The following is a 16024-nucleotide window of genomic DNA, read 5'->3' on the forward strand; positions in this document are numbered from 1 at the left end:
ATGAGGCTAGTAAGGCCAACTTGCAGAGACACTATGAGGATCAAACGAGCAGTCAAAGTGCACCGTAAGTTACACAGTCCCGCACAACACTGCTGTTACTGCAATAGTCTCTAAGTTGGTCTGCCTGTTTCCTGTCCTCTCCCTCCTCCATTAGACCTTGTCCAGGGCTGTGAACTGGTTTTCCCAAAATACGATTTTAATTACATGGCAGGATAATATTCAAGATATTATTAATATTTCCCACCTCTGCTTCACCTGCAACATTCCTTTTCATATCCTGGTGGATATAGGTGACATGAGGGACAAAACAAAGAGACAAGTGCTTGTGAATACAGGGGTTCCAGCCCTTCACCACTTTCAGACCAGGAAAGACCTTGCAACCCTCACGAGGAGCTGTGGCTGGGACCCTTGTGGAGTAGAGCTACAGGATGAGGATGTCCCAGGGGCACGAGGGGGAAAGCGGTCAAGGACCAGCTCCCTTCCCCAGTGCCTGCTAAGCCCCCCAGAACCTGGTCTTCACCCTGAGCATGGGGGACTGGCCCATCCTTACCGAGATGTTGCTTTCACCAGAGACCGGAAGCAAGGTTGGAAATAAAATTCCGTGTCAGTTCTTGGATATTTTAGTTTGAGGCTTGACATTTGAAAAGTTGTTACTGACCATGTTGCTTCCGTAATCAAAAGGCCTCAGCGACTCCTTACAGTCTTCAAATTCAAGTCCATACGTTATCCTGTCATCTCAGCTTCCTGCAATCTAATCAGCCCTCCCTGCCCCAGCCAATCCGTCAGATTTCCCAGTCTCTTCTTCCAGCCCATTCCTGGCTCCTAAGCTCCAGCTGGGTCTGTCCCACTCCCCACTAGGATCTCTGCCATGGAGTCCCACAGCTTCCTCAACTCATTATCTCCTCACCTCCTTTACTTCCTATAGTTCCTCTCACTGGTAGCAGCCTCACACGAGACACACTTAGAGGAGCAGAACCTGGGAGTCATTCCAGTCCTCCCTCCACATTTCTCCCTGCATCTAATCAATCCTAACATCTGGTAGAGCCTACTTACTCAACATTTCTGGATTCTGTTTCTTTCTCTGTATTCTCACCCCTACTGCTTTAGTTCTGGCCTCATTATTTTTCATTCTGACTTCGGCTCCTGCCTCTTTCCTCACCACCCGCTTGCCTCCCTCCTCCATGCTGCAGAAGTAGCAGAATATAAGGGTTAAGAGTTTGGCCCTGGAGACAGAGCATCTTTCTACTCCTTACTACTCAACTGACTTGGGGCAAGTGTGCATGCATCTCTCTGGACATGATTAACATTATTGTGAGGCTCGATGTTTAAATCATAGTTGGCCCTAAATAGTGTAAATAATATAAGACAATGTCATAATTTATTATCTTTCTAAAATGCACATGTAGTATGTCCTTTCCTACGAAACCTTTCAGTGATTGCCCTGTCCTCTGAATAAAGCCCAAATTCCATAGAACGTCCTCAACATGCCTTTATGATCTGATCTCTACCCATCTAACTACCTCATTTCCCATCCCTCTCCAGTGGCCCTTGTACCCCTTCCTCCAATGTACCTCCTAAAGGGCCTCTGCAGCCCTTTGTGCTTGCAGCACCATGGCTCCCTCCTCACCCTCTGAGCCCCCAGCTCATTCCCCGGGAGAACCTTCTGCATGCAACTTTACACCTACCTTGGCTAATACACTTACCACACTGTGATAGATGTTTTTCTTTACGTGTTTGCCTCCCCCATTAAGCTACAAACTGTTTGAGGGAAAGAATGATGATGTGCTCATCTTTCAAGCACATAATAGATATTTCAAAACAAAAGTTTGTTCGGTGCATTGATGAATCGATAATACAGCAGCCATGATCATCCCTGCCTCCGTGAGCTTCCTCCTAGTGTCTTCTTGCTTGGGATGCCATCCTTCACTCCCATCTGTTTAGCTAATACCACACCTTCAAGGTCCAAATCAAGTCCCACCACCCTCAAAAAGCCATACCAGACTACTCAACCAGGCAACTCCGATAGCACTCATCCCAAGCAAGCTCTGTGGCCTCATAAAGCATGATCACATTCTGCCCTGTATTGGAGTTATTCTCATACAGATTGACACCAACTCAATGAAGCATAGGTTCCTTGGGGGAAGGGAACCCATCCCAAGCTCCCTGTCTCTTATGGCCTTCAGTGTAGTGGGTGCTTAGTGTCTTTTAGATAATGAGTCAGTAAATGAATATATGCGAGCATGAACAAATGAATTGATGTCTCCCTTGTCTTAACTTACTGTAGCAGTTTCCTGTTTTGCGCACTTTGAGATGTGATCATATATGATCTTGCTTTATGATTTAACATATTCTCTCTGCAAGAGTTAGGGCTCCCGTGTAGGGTTTTTCTTTTTCCCACAACCCCAATGGCAGGGCTGAAAAAAAAAAATAGGAGTTTTGTAACTACTTCTTGAGGAATTGAACCAGCTCCTCTGACTAGGAATGGAAATAAACTGTAAAAAAGAAGAAATTGGTCTGGTATATTACAACCAGTTACACTCAGTGTATGTGCTTCTGCAAGGCACTGTTTTTCTCCTGTTCAAGTCTGTTTCTCTAGCCTGCGGCTAAACATTACAACCAACGCAGCTCCCACTACTCTCATCCTATTCAATGCCAATAGCAGTTTTCCTGGGGATCCTTCTTCAGTTAAAGCCTGCAATTGCCTGCTCCTATTCTAAGTTGATCCTGAGGACAAACTTTTGGCTTTATCATCAACTGGCAGACCTGGTAAGATCAGAATGATTTTTTTTTCAATAACAACAGCAGCCAGCATTTAGTGAGAGCTTACAATGTAGCAGGTGATGAGCTAACTGCTTAAAAATATTTAGTAATAATAATACCTGATTACATTTTATTATAAGAGACTTGAGGCCGGGTGCAGTGGCTCACATCTGTAATCCCAGCACTTTGGGAAGCCGAGGTGGGAAGATCACTTGACGTTAGGAGTTCGAGACCTGCCTGGCCAACATGGCGAAACCCCATTCTCTACTAAAAATACAAAAATTAGCCAGGCACGGTGGCACATGCCTGTAGTCCCAGCTACTTGGGAGCCTGAGGCACCAGAATTACTTGAACCCAGGAGGTAGAGGTTGCAGTGAGCCAAGATCATACCACTGCACTCCACCCTGGGGGTAGGGGGCAGAGCAAGACTATATTTCAAAGAGAAAGAGAGAGAGAGATTTGAATAGTTCAGAAGTATATAGAATAAAACATGAAATTCTCACCATTTTTTCTGGATTTAGTCAATTAACCCTCATAACAATAGTGAACTGATATATAGTCAGGCACTATTTTCTGCTTTTCACATACATTAACTTGTTTTAAGCCTCACAACAATCTTTTGAGGTAGGTGTTCTGTTATCACCCCCATTTCACTGACAAGGAAACTGAGGCACAGAGAGGCATAGAAAGATTCACTAACCTGCCAAGTGGCAGTGATGGAAGTGGCTGAGCCCAGATTCAAATCCAGGGAGTCTGGCTCCAGCATCCACGTTCCTTATCATGATTTTACTGCCTTTGGAGTAGTAATAAGCTTATTCTCATTTTATAGATTTATTTATTCACCTAGCAAATATGTATTGCCAGGTGCAATACGAGGCTCTAGGGCTAATGTAGAGAATAAGGCAGACTTCATGGAGCTCCCATTCTAGATGAGGAAACAGTGGCCCCAGAAGGTAAATACTTGTTGAGTAAGGGTTGTTTAGCCAATAAACAGCTCTGGGACCCTTGGGTCTGACTCCAAGGCTAATGTTCTTAATCCTAGGCCGTACTGCTTCCCTGAAGAGAGTCCCATATTACAGGCCCGGGAAGACTGTGTGAGGATTCCTGCAGGCGGGCAGCCTGTGGTGACCTGAAATGTGCCACAGCAATGACCAGTGTCATTCTCTCAGCTTTCTTTCTCCGCTGTCCTCTCTCCCTTCTTCTCCTTATCACTTTCACGTGCCTTCAAGTGTACAAGGGTAGAATCTGACGGGGGCACTCAGGGCTGGAGAGATTGCTGCGAAGAAAATGCCCACTCCCACCACTCTCTCCGAGCATTGCCTCAGCCATGTCTAAACTACCTGAACTTTTTAAAATGTTGCCAGAAAAAAACTACTTAGCAATCCTTTCTTCACGCTCTCCAATTATCTTTCCCCTCTCACCTCCCCAGCAAATTCAAGGCCTTCCACAGTCTTCGCAAGGTGAAAGTTCTGTCTTGCCCCAGTCTCTCATATCGTGTCCTCCTCTGGGCTGAGTGGGCATCCTTGCACTTCCTGCCTTTTCGAGAAGGTAAGTTGCCCCAATTCTCTAAGGGTGCAGCCTAAAGCTGTTTTTCAAACTCATATCCCTTTGGTTACTTTATCTTATTTTACTATTTTTTTTGAGACAGGATCTTGCTCTGTCATTCAGGCTGTAATGCAACTTGTAGCTCACTGTAAACATGAATTTCTGGCCTCAAGCAATCCTCTTGCTTCAAGTGACCCTCCCACTTCAGCCTCCCAGAGTGCTGGGATTACATGCATGAGCCACCATGCCCTGCCCTTTGGTTGCTTTAGATCCTCTCCAAGTTCTTGTTATCACACTTCACTTGTGAGGCATAAAACCCAGCATGGTCTATGCTCGGAAAGAGTCAGGACTATTACCAAGATCAGGCCAGCTTCTGAGCATGGCTTCTGGAGGATATACTCTGGGGCTGGGTGGGCTGGTGGTCCTGGGAAGATCCCAGCCCAGTGCTGAGGTCTGAGAACTTAAAGAGGTGGTAGGAATGGGAGTCCCACAAAGGATGTTTCAGGGAGGCTAAGGGTCAGCTTCCTCCCTCCCTGCAGTCCTTGGCCTGGGAACGCAAGAACCCCTTTCAGCTTTCAGAGATGTCTGAAGGAATTGGGGAAGGAGAGGAGGGCTTGGCTGCGTCACTCTCAGTGAAATGTCCCCTATCACATAGGTGTGAGGCTTCCCATCACTCAGGCTTCAGGGAGCTCTTTAAAGACCCCTGGTGGCTCTAAGTGAAGTCCCCAAAGGATTGATCAAAAGGGGGGAGCCAGTTAGGGGTTTGGGAGGTGTAGTAAAGAGAATCTGCACCTTCTCCCTGTGCCATGTTGTTCAGCTTTCTCCTTTCTCTGGAACAGTTACTTTTCAGGGATATAGGGAAAAAACAACATGCCCATTTTTAACTTTAGTCCATGTTCCCTCCCAAAAAAGGGCTCATACAGGTGGTTGAACTGGGGGAGTTATGCTAAGAAGAAGGATTGGGACATTTGGGGTCTGTGAAGGCTGAAAGAAGGGAGAAGGAGAAGCCAATCCATGATGACTTTATTGGATTATCGTTGTGGGCAACCAGAGCTCAGTCCTACTTAGAAGGCTATGAAGCCCCTGTAGAATGCATCTCAGACTTGGCAGCCTGCAGGGTGGAAGAGGGAAGTATTAATCTACCAGTGTCTGCTCCCATTGATCAAGTATTGTCCTTTGGGTGTTAACTTCCCCATACTCTCAGGTTTGCATGTGTATCAGAATGGCCGAGCAGGTTCTTGCAGGCAGATGTGGCACAGAAACCAGGAACAGAAGGTGAGCACTGCTCTCTGCATCCAAAGACACGGCTCTGCCAGGTTTCACTTGCTCGTAGCTGGTTGCTATAGCAATGGCTGAAACAGTAAGGTGGGCCCAAAGGAGGAATGTGGGGCACTGGATTCAGGGGATGAATCCTCTTTGTACCTCCCTCCACCTTCAGATTCAGATCCTGCCAGTTCTTCAAAGACTAACTCAGTCCCCTCCTGAGAAGTTCTTCCAAAGGAATCTGACCATAGTCAACTTTTCCCTTTAAACTCTCAGAGCAGTCACTAAGTAGAACTTATTTTTGCTGGATCTGTATAATGTACTACAATCATTTCACTCTTTGGATAATAACTTATGGTCAGAGATTTCATGAACCCCAACCCCAGGACGTTGTACAGCAGTGGATGCAAAACAGGCCTGTCAGTGTTTATTGCATTGAATGGTATAACAATTATTGACAATAAGAGCTCTGCAGTTTTTAAGTATTTGCTTCCTTGTCAGCACCATAGGCTAAGTTATAGGAATGGAAGAAGAGAACCTGAGTGAAGGTTTTATTTGGGGCTCTGGATTTTAAATTTAGCCTCCAGAACCATGACACTTTCCTACTCCTCAAAGTCTTCAAGTTATCTCTAGCAGAAAATGTCCCCTGCAGCCTTCTGTTTGAAGACTTTGGCGGTGCTGGACTGGCCTTTCCAGGTGGTCATTTCTTCCCAGCTCTTTTTCTCACTTCAGCCTGGCACACCCCCTCCTCATGAAGCCTTTCTGGGTCAGATCCACTCAAGTCACTGAATTCAACTCCACGTGTATCAACCCAGAGCCTTCTATGGCTAAGTCCAGTGATGCACTATCCCTTTTCCTGGGCAAAAATAAAAGCAGTAAGATTTTCTTCCCCATGTCCCTCTAGAATTAGTCATGAACTTGCTCTATCCAAATCCTTTTGCCATTCTCTGATGTTGACTCATAGGCAAAATGAGTGATTAAGGCAGTGGCCTGTATCAGCAGAACTAAGCTTACTGCCATCTTGAGACAAAGGTAACTGGTCTTTTGGGAGTTGAACCAATGACCTGGACCTCATTGGCACAATGCTTTAGCTGACACAGACTAGTCCATCATCTACTTTTTGTTATCTAAAGAAGGCGTGCACTGGACACGAATAACAGAAGCCATAGGTAATTCAACTCAACGAAAAGCTAATGAGGGCATATAGTAAGCCAGGTCTCGTGTTACACAGCAGGGTACTCTGAAAAGACCTTCGTATTTGGCAGCAGAGATCCTGGGTTTGAATCACAGCTCTGCCATTTGCTGGCTGTGTGATCTTAGGTGAGTCACTTGACTGCTAGATGTCTCAGTTTTCTCATAGGTGGGATTTTATTGAGGATCAGATGAGATACAATATGTGAAAGCACTTTTAAACAGTTGAGTGTGAGATAGTATTAGTTTTTATGTAAAGAAGAACAGGACCTGATCTCTATCTTTAAGGCTCTTACCTTTTGTCTGAGTCTGCTTGGGTTGGACTTCTTCCAGAGAGAAAATTTCCTTGAGGAATAAGCTCAGGGCTCCAGTCCACTTGAGCAGAAGGGAACCTTCTTGTGGGAAGAAGTCGTCTTCCCTCCATGTGGTCCAACTTTGCAATCAGGGAGGAGGCTGCTGGTGTCCATCCATCTGAGCAGGTGGCAGCTGAATGCCATAGGTAAGAGCACACAGCCTGGAATATGTATTCATGGATTACAGAGAATTCACAGATCTCTCTGGGTAGACCCCCAAGGTATATAGGTAGATATTTTGGGTAAATTGTTCTAGACAAATGGTTTAAAAATCAAATTTTCCAGGCTGGGCACGGTGGCTCACGCCTGTAATCCCAGCACTTTGGGAGGCCAAGGTGGGTGGATCACAAGGTCAGGAGATTGAGACCATCCTGGCTAACACAGTGAAACCCTGTCTCTACTAAAAATGCAAAAAATTAGCCTGTCGTGGTGGCGGGCGCCTGTAGTTCCAGCTAGTCGGGAGGCTGAGGCAGGAGAATGGCGTGGACCCGGGAGGCGGAGCTTACAGTGAGCTGAGATCACGCCACTCCACTCCAGCTTCAGCGACAGAGCGAGACTCCGTCTCAAAACAAAACAAAACAAACAAAAATTAATTTTTTAAAAATCAAATTTTTCCGTAATTGACAGAAACCTTCTCCCCATAAGTCCCACTCAATTTGAGAAGATGTGTACATTCTGACCAGTAACCAGTCAGACCTCAAACAACTAATTAAGTTGTAGAAATATTAATGGCCGTGCTCATGTTTGTCTAGAACTTAATGAAGCCCATGAGCTGAGAAACTAGAGTTACCCAAGTTTGGGAATCTTATAAAGTGGTTAGTGTTCAGGAAAGGTGGAAGAAAATTGAGAGGCTTTAAGAAAAATCAAGATTGGGAATATTAGAGAATCTAATCCACTAGAAAAATCATTCAACTGGGAATAAACAGAAATAGGTGGGTGAAAAAGTTCTATCATTTCTTTCTTTGGCATGTGTTGAGTGTGATGTGGTAGGACATTTTCTAGCAGCTGGGGTATGTAGTAGATCCCTGTTGTCTGGCGGAGCACCCATCCCCCAGCTACTAAGGACTCACACTTGCACCCTTCTCTGGAGCCCTGCAGCAGGGAAGCACTCCCCCCAGCGATGCCTGGATGCCTGGGAGGTTATGCTACCTTCATCCCCCCACCACACACACATACACACACACACACTCTAGGGGCAGCTTGCAGCCAGTGTCCGGTTGTTAGGGATGGGAGTAAAAGCGCAGTCCCCTTGTCTCAAGTGGGCTGACTCTGTGATGTCATTCAAGCTCCAAAGTGCCCCCTGGAATCAGGCTGAGGCTAGACCCACAGCTTGACTGATCTCTCCAGCCCTATCCAGTTTCCCTCACTCATATGAATTTCACCCTCAATAAATCACTTGAGTAAGAATTCTCATCTCAGGGTCTGCTTCTAAGGAACCCAAGTTAAGACAACAGGCAATGCTGAATAAATCAAAAGTAGTCTCCCTCTGGGAGCTTGTACTGGGGGAGGATACGGACAAATACACAAGCATTTATAATGTAGAGTCACAATGGTAGCTTCAGAAGATACACAGTGCTCTGGGAACAGCAATAGTCACAGGGTGCTTCTTAGAGTTGAACATTTCTGAGCTGAGAACTGAAGTATAACTAGGAGCTGGCTGGGTAAAGAGTTTAGGGAAATAAAGAATTTCTCAAGCAGAGGAAAAATAAGATATTGAGGATGGATGGAAAATACTGCAATATATGCCCCCTACGTCATAAATGGTTCAGTATGACTGAAGCCAAGGGTGAGAGTAGCAAGAAAAGAAACCAGATACAGATTATGAAGGGCGTAGTGAGATATTAACACATTTCTATTGTATCCCTGGAAAAATGAAAAATAATGAAGAATTTTAAGTGGAGGACAGATGATAATGAGAGGTGAAGCCAGCTGGACATTTCTGAGTTGAGTGGGGGACTTGGAGAACTTTTCTGTCTAGCTAGAGGATTGTAAACACACCAATCAGTGCTCTGTGTCTAGCCAAAAGATTGTAAATGCACTCTGTAAAAACGGACCAATCAGCACTCTGTAAAATGAGCTTATCAGCTCTCTGTAAAATGGACCAATCAGCAGGATGTGGGTGGGGACAAATAAGGGAATAAAAGCTGGCCACCTCCTGGCACCCAGCCGGCTGCTGCAACTCGCTGGGGGCGGTATCCGTGTGGAAACCTTGTTTTTTCACTCTCCATAGTAAATCTTGCTCACTCTTTGCATCCGAATGAGCTCTATGAACTCTAATACTCACCGCCAGGCTCTGCGGCTTCATTCCTGAAGTCAGTGAGACCACGAACCCACCGGGAGGAACAAACAACTCCGGATTCGCCCCTCTAAGAGCTGTAACACTCCCTGCAAGAGTATGTGGCTTCATTCCTGGAGTCAGTGAGACCACGGACCCACCGGAAGGAAGAAACTCCGGACACATCTGAACGTTTGAAGGAACAAACTCCGGACACACTATCTTTAAGAACTGTAACAGAACCCACCAGAAGGAATAAATTCCGGACACAGTAAGATTACTATTTCTTAAAAATCCTTGGGCTGTAGAATGGGAAAAAAAGACTTAGAAGGCAAAGCTGATAGTAGGGATACAACATCAGTTAATATTTCAGTTGTAATGTTACAGTTAAGGGCTAGAGTATTGGCATTGGAGAGAAAGGGACTCAATTCTCAGCTCCAACACTTACCAGCTTGGGTAAATTATTTATTCTCTTTAAACTTCAGTTTCCTTAATGGTAAAGTGGGGCTACAGTAATAACCAGAGCAGATATGCACATTGAAGGATCTAATGTATGAAGAGGGATTTATTATTATTTTTGCAACAGTTGGCACCTTGGAAGCACCATCAAAATGATCTGTTATTATCCATGTGATCTTAACCTGGGCAACAGTAGTGGAAATGGAAAGATGTAGATCGTTGGTGCTGTGGCACACACGGGTAGCTTCAGCTCCTCAGGAGGCTGAGACTGGGGGATCACTTAAATCTAGTGTGGACAACATAGCAAGACTCCATTTCTAAAAAAAGTGTAGCTGGATTCAAAAATTGTAGGAGGTGGAATTAAAGGGTTGGATGTGGAAGTGGAAATGAAAGAAAGTAAAGTGTCAAGGATTTCTGGCTTGGGTAGCAGGTAGATTGCAGCATCTTTCCTTGAGATAGGACTTTAGGAGAAGGTGAAGATTCTGAATGGAAGCTGTAGAACTGGATGTGTTGCTTTTGAAGAGCCTATGAGCTACCCAAAGTGGAATTGTCTGGAAAGTAGTTGTACATGAGAGGCTGAAATTGAGGAGAGAGATCTGAGTAGAACATACATGGGTAGGGTAGAGGAGAGAACTCAGACAGTGTGTACTGAGAATAGAGAAGAGGGCGAGGCATGGCACTGGACCTGGGAGACAAAGGTGAGAAGACAAGACTCCCACTCTTAGGGAACTCAGTCTGGTGGGGGAAGCAGATAATTAAACAGATCATTAGAATACAGTGGAATACACCCCATACGTTCAGTTTTGGACCAAAGCTATGGGGTGGATCCCAGCAGTTGAAGGAACTGAAGATAGAACAAGGACTCTAAAGGTCAGAGCTAAAATTGGAGATAGTCAACAGGGTGGGGATGGGGCAAGGAAGGAAAGGGTGGAACAACTTGGAAAAGATTTTGAATGTTCTTAAGCCAGAGACAAAGTAATTGACTGAAACGTCGCAGCATTAGGAAGAGTGTTAGTGCTCTTGGATTCCATGCTTCTCAGACTGTGCATCATGGAATCCTCACAGTTCTGAGGGGCCCCTATGGTTAGAGGCCACCATAGTGGAGGAGTTGAAACCAAGCAGACACCCTACTAAACCAGAGTTGTTATCTTGTTTTGCACATTAAAACTGTGTGCAAGCTTTCTTTTGAAAAAAAGAAAAGTTGTTGTGCCTGAAAAAAAATGGAAAGCTACCAGCTTAAGGTAAATCAATGTACAGATAAAGAATACGAGGCCCAGAGAAGCTAAGTCAACATGCTTAAAATCAAATCATACAGCTAATTAGGGATCAAGTTGGGCCTAGAACCTAAATTTTTGATTCTCAGGCTGGTGTTCTTTCTTGCTATGTCTGAGACCTTGTACTTCTAATTTGCGTAGTCCACATTCATTTGTATCTTCAGATTTTTCTGAGCTGTAGTAAAAGAGATGTGTATTTCAAACATCATGGGAACAAGGCGTGGGAGGGATCTTACAGAGCAGCAATTAAAATCATTGCTGGCATGTGGTCTTTCACAATAAAATTCTCCCCTTCCTTTTGATTCCTCTAGGCAACAGCACAAAGTTAAACCAGGAAGTCCCTCTGCCTTGCTAGGGATCCAGGCTTGCCTTCCTGTCGAGGTATCCCATTTCATCAGTTGACCTAAGTTTGAACAAACACTGCCACCTGATGCATGAAAACTCTACTGTGACCTACGTTAAAAGGTAATTTTCAAAAAAAAAAAGATAGAATCATGACTCATACAGATTGAACATGAACATGTGTTAGAGATTTTGTATAACTCAATCAGTGAGAGAACTAGGCAGATATTATAACTAACTGGCTCAAAAGAGAATACAAAGAACATGTATAGATCAAGAATATTGAAATGAATGCACAAAAAAAGGGCAAAACTGACTTTTTCCACAGAGGGAGTGGGAGTCAATTGAACCTCTACCAGAAGGAACAGAACTTGAATGTTTACAGACAACAATTATTTTGCAATGCTATCAGCTACTTACAGTTTACAAAGTTGTGAAATAGCTCCCATAGAATCCAAATCAGATAAAAGATAGCAGAAGGGTGTGCGATGGACAACACATAGTTTTCCAAAGATGTGCAGAAGTTTTCCTTACAACTATTGGAAAAGCAGAAGTATCATTTACAACAAAACATGGGCATCCCAGGTTCCTTTTTCTGTTTTATATACATGCAAAAATACAGAAGTGTGTATGTGTACATGTATTTGCGTATACTTTTTAATATAAAAATTTCACGGAAAAGTATTTAACCCTGAATTCATGCAATGTACCCTGATACTTTTTATTCTATTCTTTTGTTAATGCTGGTATCCACACAAATTAATTTCGTGACTCCTTAACGGATTACTACCCACGAATGGGTCAAGAATTCACGTTTGTAAACAGGGGACTAGATCAATGCTCCTCAAACTGTCTGTTGTGAAGCACCAGTTTTTAAATATTTGACAGTTTTCAGTCCTTCACATACTGACCGATGCTTTTGTAAAACACAATAAAAATAAATTATTAGGAAAATAAAGTGAAAATAACTCCCATAGACTTATGCAATGCAAGCTCAACTTTTTATTGTTAGATTTAACAGACATAAAATTGGATGCTGGGGCAAGGTCAAATTCCTATTTAAAGATTTCCAAATGCTTATTCTGTTTCTGTGCTTCATTTCTGCACACTGGAACAGTGATGGATTCCACTGGTCCTTGGACCACACTTTGAGTAGCACTGACTAAGTGACTACCTCTGATAGTACAGTGATTTTTTTGTTTTCCAGGAGCTGACACGCCTTCAGGCTACCTTAGTCAGTGGGGGCTTGTTGCAGCATACGTGTGGCAATGAGAGAGAGGCACATCACAGGAGCATCTGGCAGCAGTGGCCTCCGGGTGAGTGAAATGTTATATGGACACTGGAAGGATCTAACACTGAGGCGGCCCTTCATCTCCGTGCTGTTCACTGCGAGCATGCCTAGGCTGCTCTTCCGTGTCCTTCCTGATGCTCCTCATGATACTGATTGACTGTTTTTTGGAATTTCCCAGTTCACATTCCCAAGAGAACACATTGCCCTGTTTAATCATCATTTCTGTTGCTGCGGAACTCCGTGCAGTACTGGGGTTGCTTGCTGCCTTAATGTCGGGGGTTGGCCAGGCATCCGGTCACAGGGCAGAGTAGGCTCTTGTGGTATAGAAATGGCCACCCTCCGTCAAGGAGCAGCCGGTCCTCTTCCTCAGCACAGCAGGGAATGGTGAGGAAGAGGCTAGTTTTCCTTTGAAGAGGATTTTGAGAAAAGGTTGGACCATCTAAAATACATTTGACAATTCTCTATTCCCAAACCCTGAATAATCCTTGGAGGTCACTCACCGTGCAGGAGGCTGAAGAAGGGTAACACTGACACAACTGCAGACACAGACCCTCCTGGCTCCACCTCTATCCTACCCTAGAACTAGATTAAAGAGAGACTCTGGAGAACTTACTCATACCCAATGGGGTACTTCTGCATTTCTCTAGAGTCAGGAGACGCTTTCCGTTTGTGAATATTTATACTTCTGAAGACATTTGCAGATCTTCAAACTGTTGGTTAAACAGTAGTTTATACTGTCCCCCTATAATTCAGAAACGCGTAACTTCAAACAAATGATGACTTGGCCAGGCGCCGTGGCTCACGCCTGTAATCCCTGCACTTTGGGAGGCCGAGGCAGGCGGATCACCTGTCAGGAGTTTGAGATCAGCCTGCCCAACATGGCGAAACTCTGTCTCTATTAAACGTACAAAAAATTAGCCAGGCATGGTGGCGGGCGCCTGTAATCCCAGCTACTGGGGAGGCTGAGGTAGGAGAATCACTTGAACCCGGGAGGCGGCGCTTGCAGTGAGCCGAGATTGCGCCACTGCACTACAGCTTGGGTGACAAGAGTGAAACTCCGTCTCAAAAAAAAAAAAAATGACAAGCTCAATGAAGCACATAGAACAATCAAGGTGTACTGAGATGCAGACAGTAGCAGTGAACAATTCTCTACCCAAAGCTGAAGGAGAGTCATTGCCCACCATAAGTCAATCCAAATCTGAGAAAATTACAACTTAACCCCTTTACTTTAAGGGTTGCCCATGAATAGTCACAGCTAGTTATGTCAAATCCTTGAATGCTGGAGTCTGTGTTTACATCTCTACCCATATCCTTTCATTTATTTCATTTCATACCAAAATGAACAGGCCTATTACATGATGTTTAGATTTTCTAGGCTTGTCCACATCTCCCATATATAAGATGTAATGTGTATAAAGTGCTTAATACAATGTCTGCTGCATAGTAAGCACTCCATAAATGTTAACTCTGACATACATATATATTAAACCTATACTAGCTAGATTGCTTGAGTTATTTTTTGTGCATGTGGCTGTATTGATGCCTGCCTAGGTAATAGCCATCTTCATTATTCAATATGATTCTGGTTTCCCCTGAAGTTTAGTGAGGTGTGGTTTTTCTGTGATATTCTCCTCCACTAGTTTTCAAGCTCATCTTGGAAGGTCTTTTACAACCTCGATAACGCCCTGCAGTTATTAGTAGCAAGAATGCTGTGTACACTGTGGGCGCGCGACACATGCTGCTGGTTGGCTGACTGATTGATTTACTATGCCTCCCCTTTGCCCATTATAAGCTTTCATCACTGCAAATGTAAGAATCTTCCTTTCTACATCTCCTGCCATCCAGAACAGTCCTCGTAGATCTCCCTGTCTCATTGACTCACCATCTCATTTCACCCTTTCTTCCTTTTTCTGGACCTTCTAACTTTTTCTCCCTGGAATATCATTTTTTCACTCAGCGTGCACACATTATCTAGTTTTGGAAAATACTCCCTATTTGCTCCTATATCTTAATTTGGCTGTCCCCATTTCTATGCTGCCTACTAGTATAAATGAGACAATAGCTCAAAGAACAACTTGTAAAAAATGAAAAACTCCATGCAGAGAAATTAAACACATACTTTAGACCAGGAGGTGAATCTATGGGTAAGAAAGCTTCCTTAGCTGTGTTCTGTATGAAGCTGTGATTGGGTGAATGTTTTTAAAGGAACTCTCTGAATATGAAAGGGGGTTGGGGTGGGATGAAGCCTTGGCCATCTGGATGAGAAAGATTCAGATGCTGAAACAGATCTCTGGAGTTAATGAATTTCACAGTCCTTTGCCCTTACTTTGCTTGTCTTAGTCTAGAAACAGACACCTGGTGTGAACTTGTTAAATGGCAGGAATAAGTAAGGAGTGAAAAAGAGGTAAAGCAAACTTCTTTGCAAACTGCTCTCCTTGTGAAACTAAGTAGGTAGCTCTATGAGTGACGGTAACTCACACAGCCTCTTGGTTTTGTGTTGAACATAGCACCAAAGTTCACATGCATTTACACACCTATAGTTTTTTTCTCTTTTTTTGTAAATCAGGTCTGGCCTAATTACAGGATTTCATTGTATTTTTATACATATAATAATCTAGTTTCCCCTGTAAATGATTTATTTACAATTCAATTAAACAGCCAAGGAGAACCAACTGTTAAAATAAACATGTTTTAAAATAAAATACAATGTGTATAATTAAACAGAACACATACCCCTATCTTAGTGTTTGATTTGCATGATAATACAAAATAGGTCATTTGAGGCTATGCCAAATATCAGGGATTAGATGACCTTTAAGTTCCTGCCAAGCTGGAGAGTCTATGATTTTGTGATCTGAATGAAAAATGAAAAATTTAGTGCGTCATCCAAATGTTTACAAGAATCCAGCTGTTTGATGTCAGGTAGACAAAACACCTAGACAACTGACAGAGATGCTTCATTTTCATCCAGATGTTTTTGCATTGCATTGATTTAGCCTGACACATAGCAAAGTTAAGTCACTTACTCAAGATCTGTGACAAAACCTTCTGAATATACTGGCAGTAAAATTGTTGAGAGATTTGCCATTTTAGTATCAGTGGCACGAATGTTTTGCTACTGCCCCATTGACAGCTTCTGAATCCATAAGATTTGAAAATAGTCAATTCAGTTCTCTCCATTCTCCAGCTCTGTGCTCTCCTCACTGTCTCCATCCCCCACACCCCCAAAGGCCTGCGTTAACCTGAGCTCTGACCCATGACAAAGTGGTCT

At 43.8% G+C, this 16024-nt stretch overlaps 1 long non-coding RNA gene across 1 annotated transcript; it reads left to right on the forward strand.

Annotated features, from left to right (window-relative positions):
* Nucleotides 1-9280: 9280 nt before the first annotated feature.
* Nucleotides 9281-14447, forward strand: LOC102130670 (uncharacterized). The gene is made up of 3 exons (XR_001492463.3): nucleotides 9281-9658; nucleotides 11432-11585; nucleotides 12670-14447. It is a non-coding gene; the product is annotated as an uncharacterized lncRNA (long non-coding RNA).
* The last annotated feature ends 1577 nt before the right edge of the window (nucleotides 14448-16024 follow it).

Source organism: Macaca fascicularis, chromosome 1, assembly GCF_037993035.2.
Source record: "Macaca fascicularis isolate 582-1 chromosome 1, T2T-MFA8v1.1".
Lineage (NCBI taxonomy): Eukaryota > Metazoa > Chordata > Mammalia > Primates > Cercopithecidae > Macaca > Macaca fascicularis.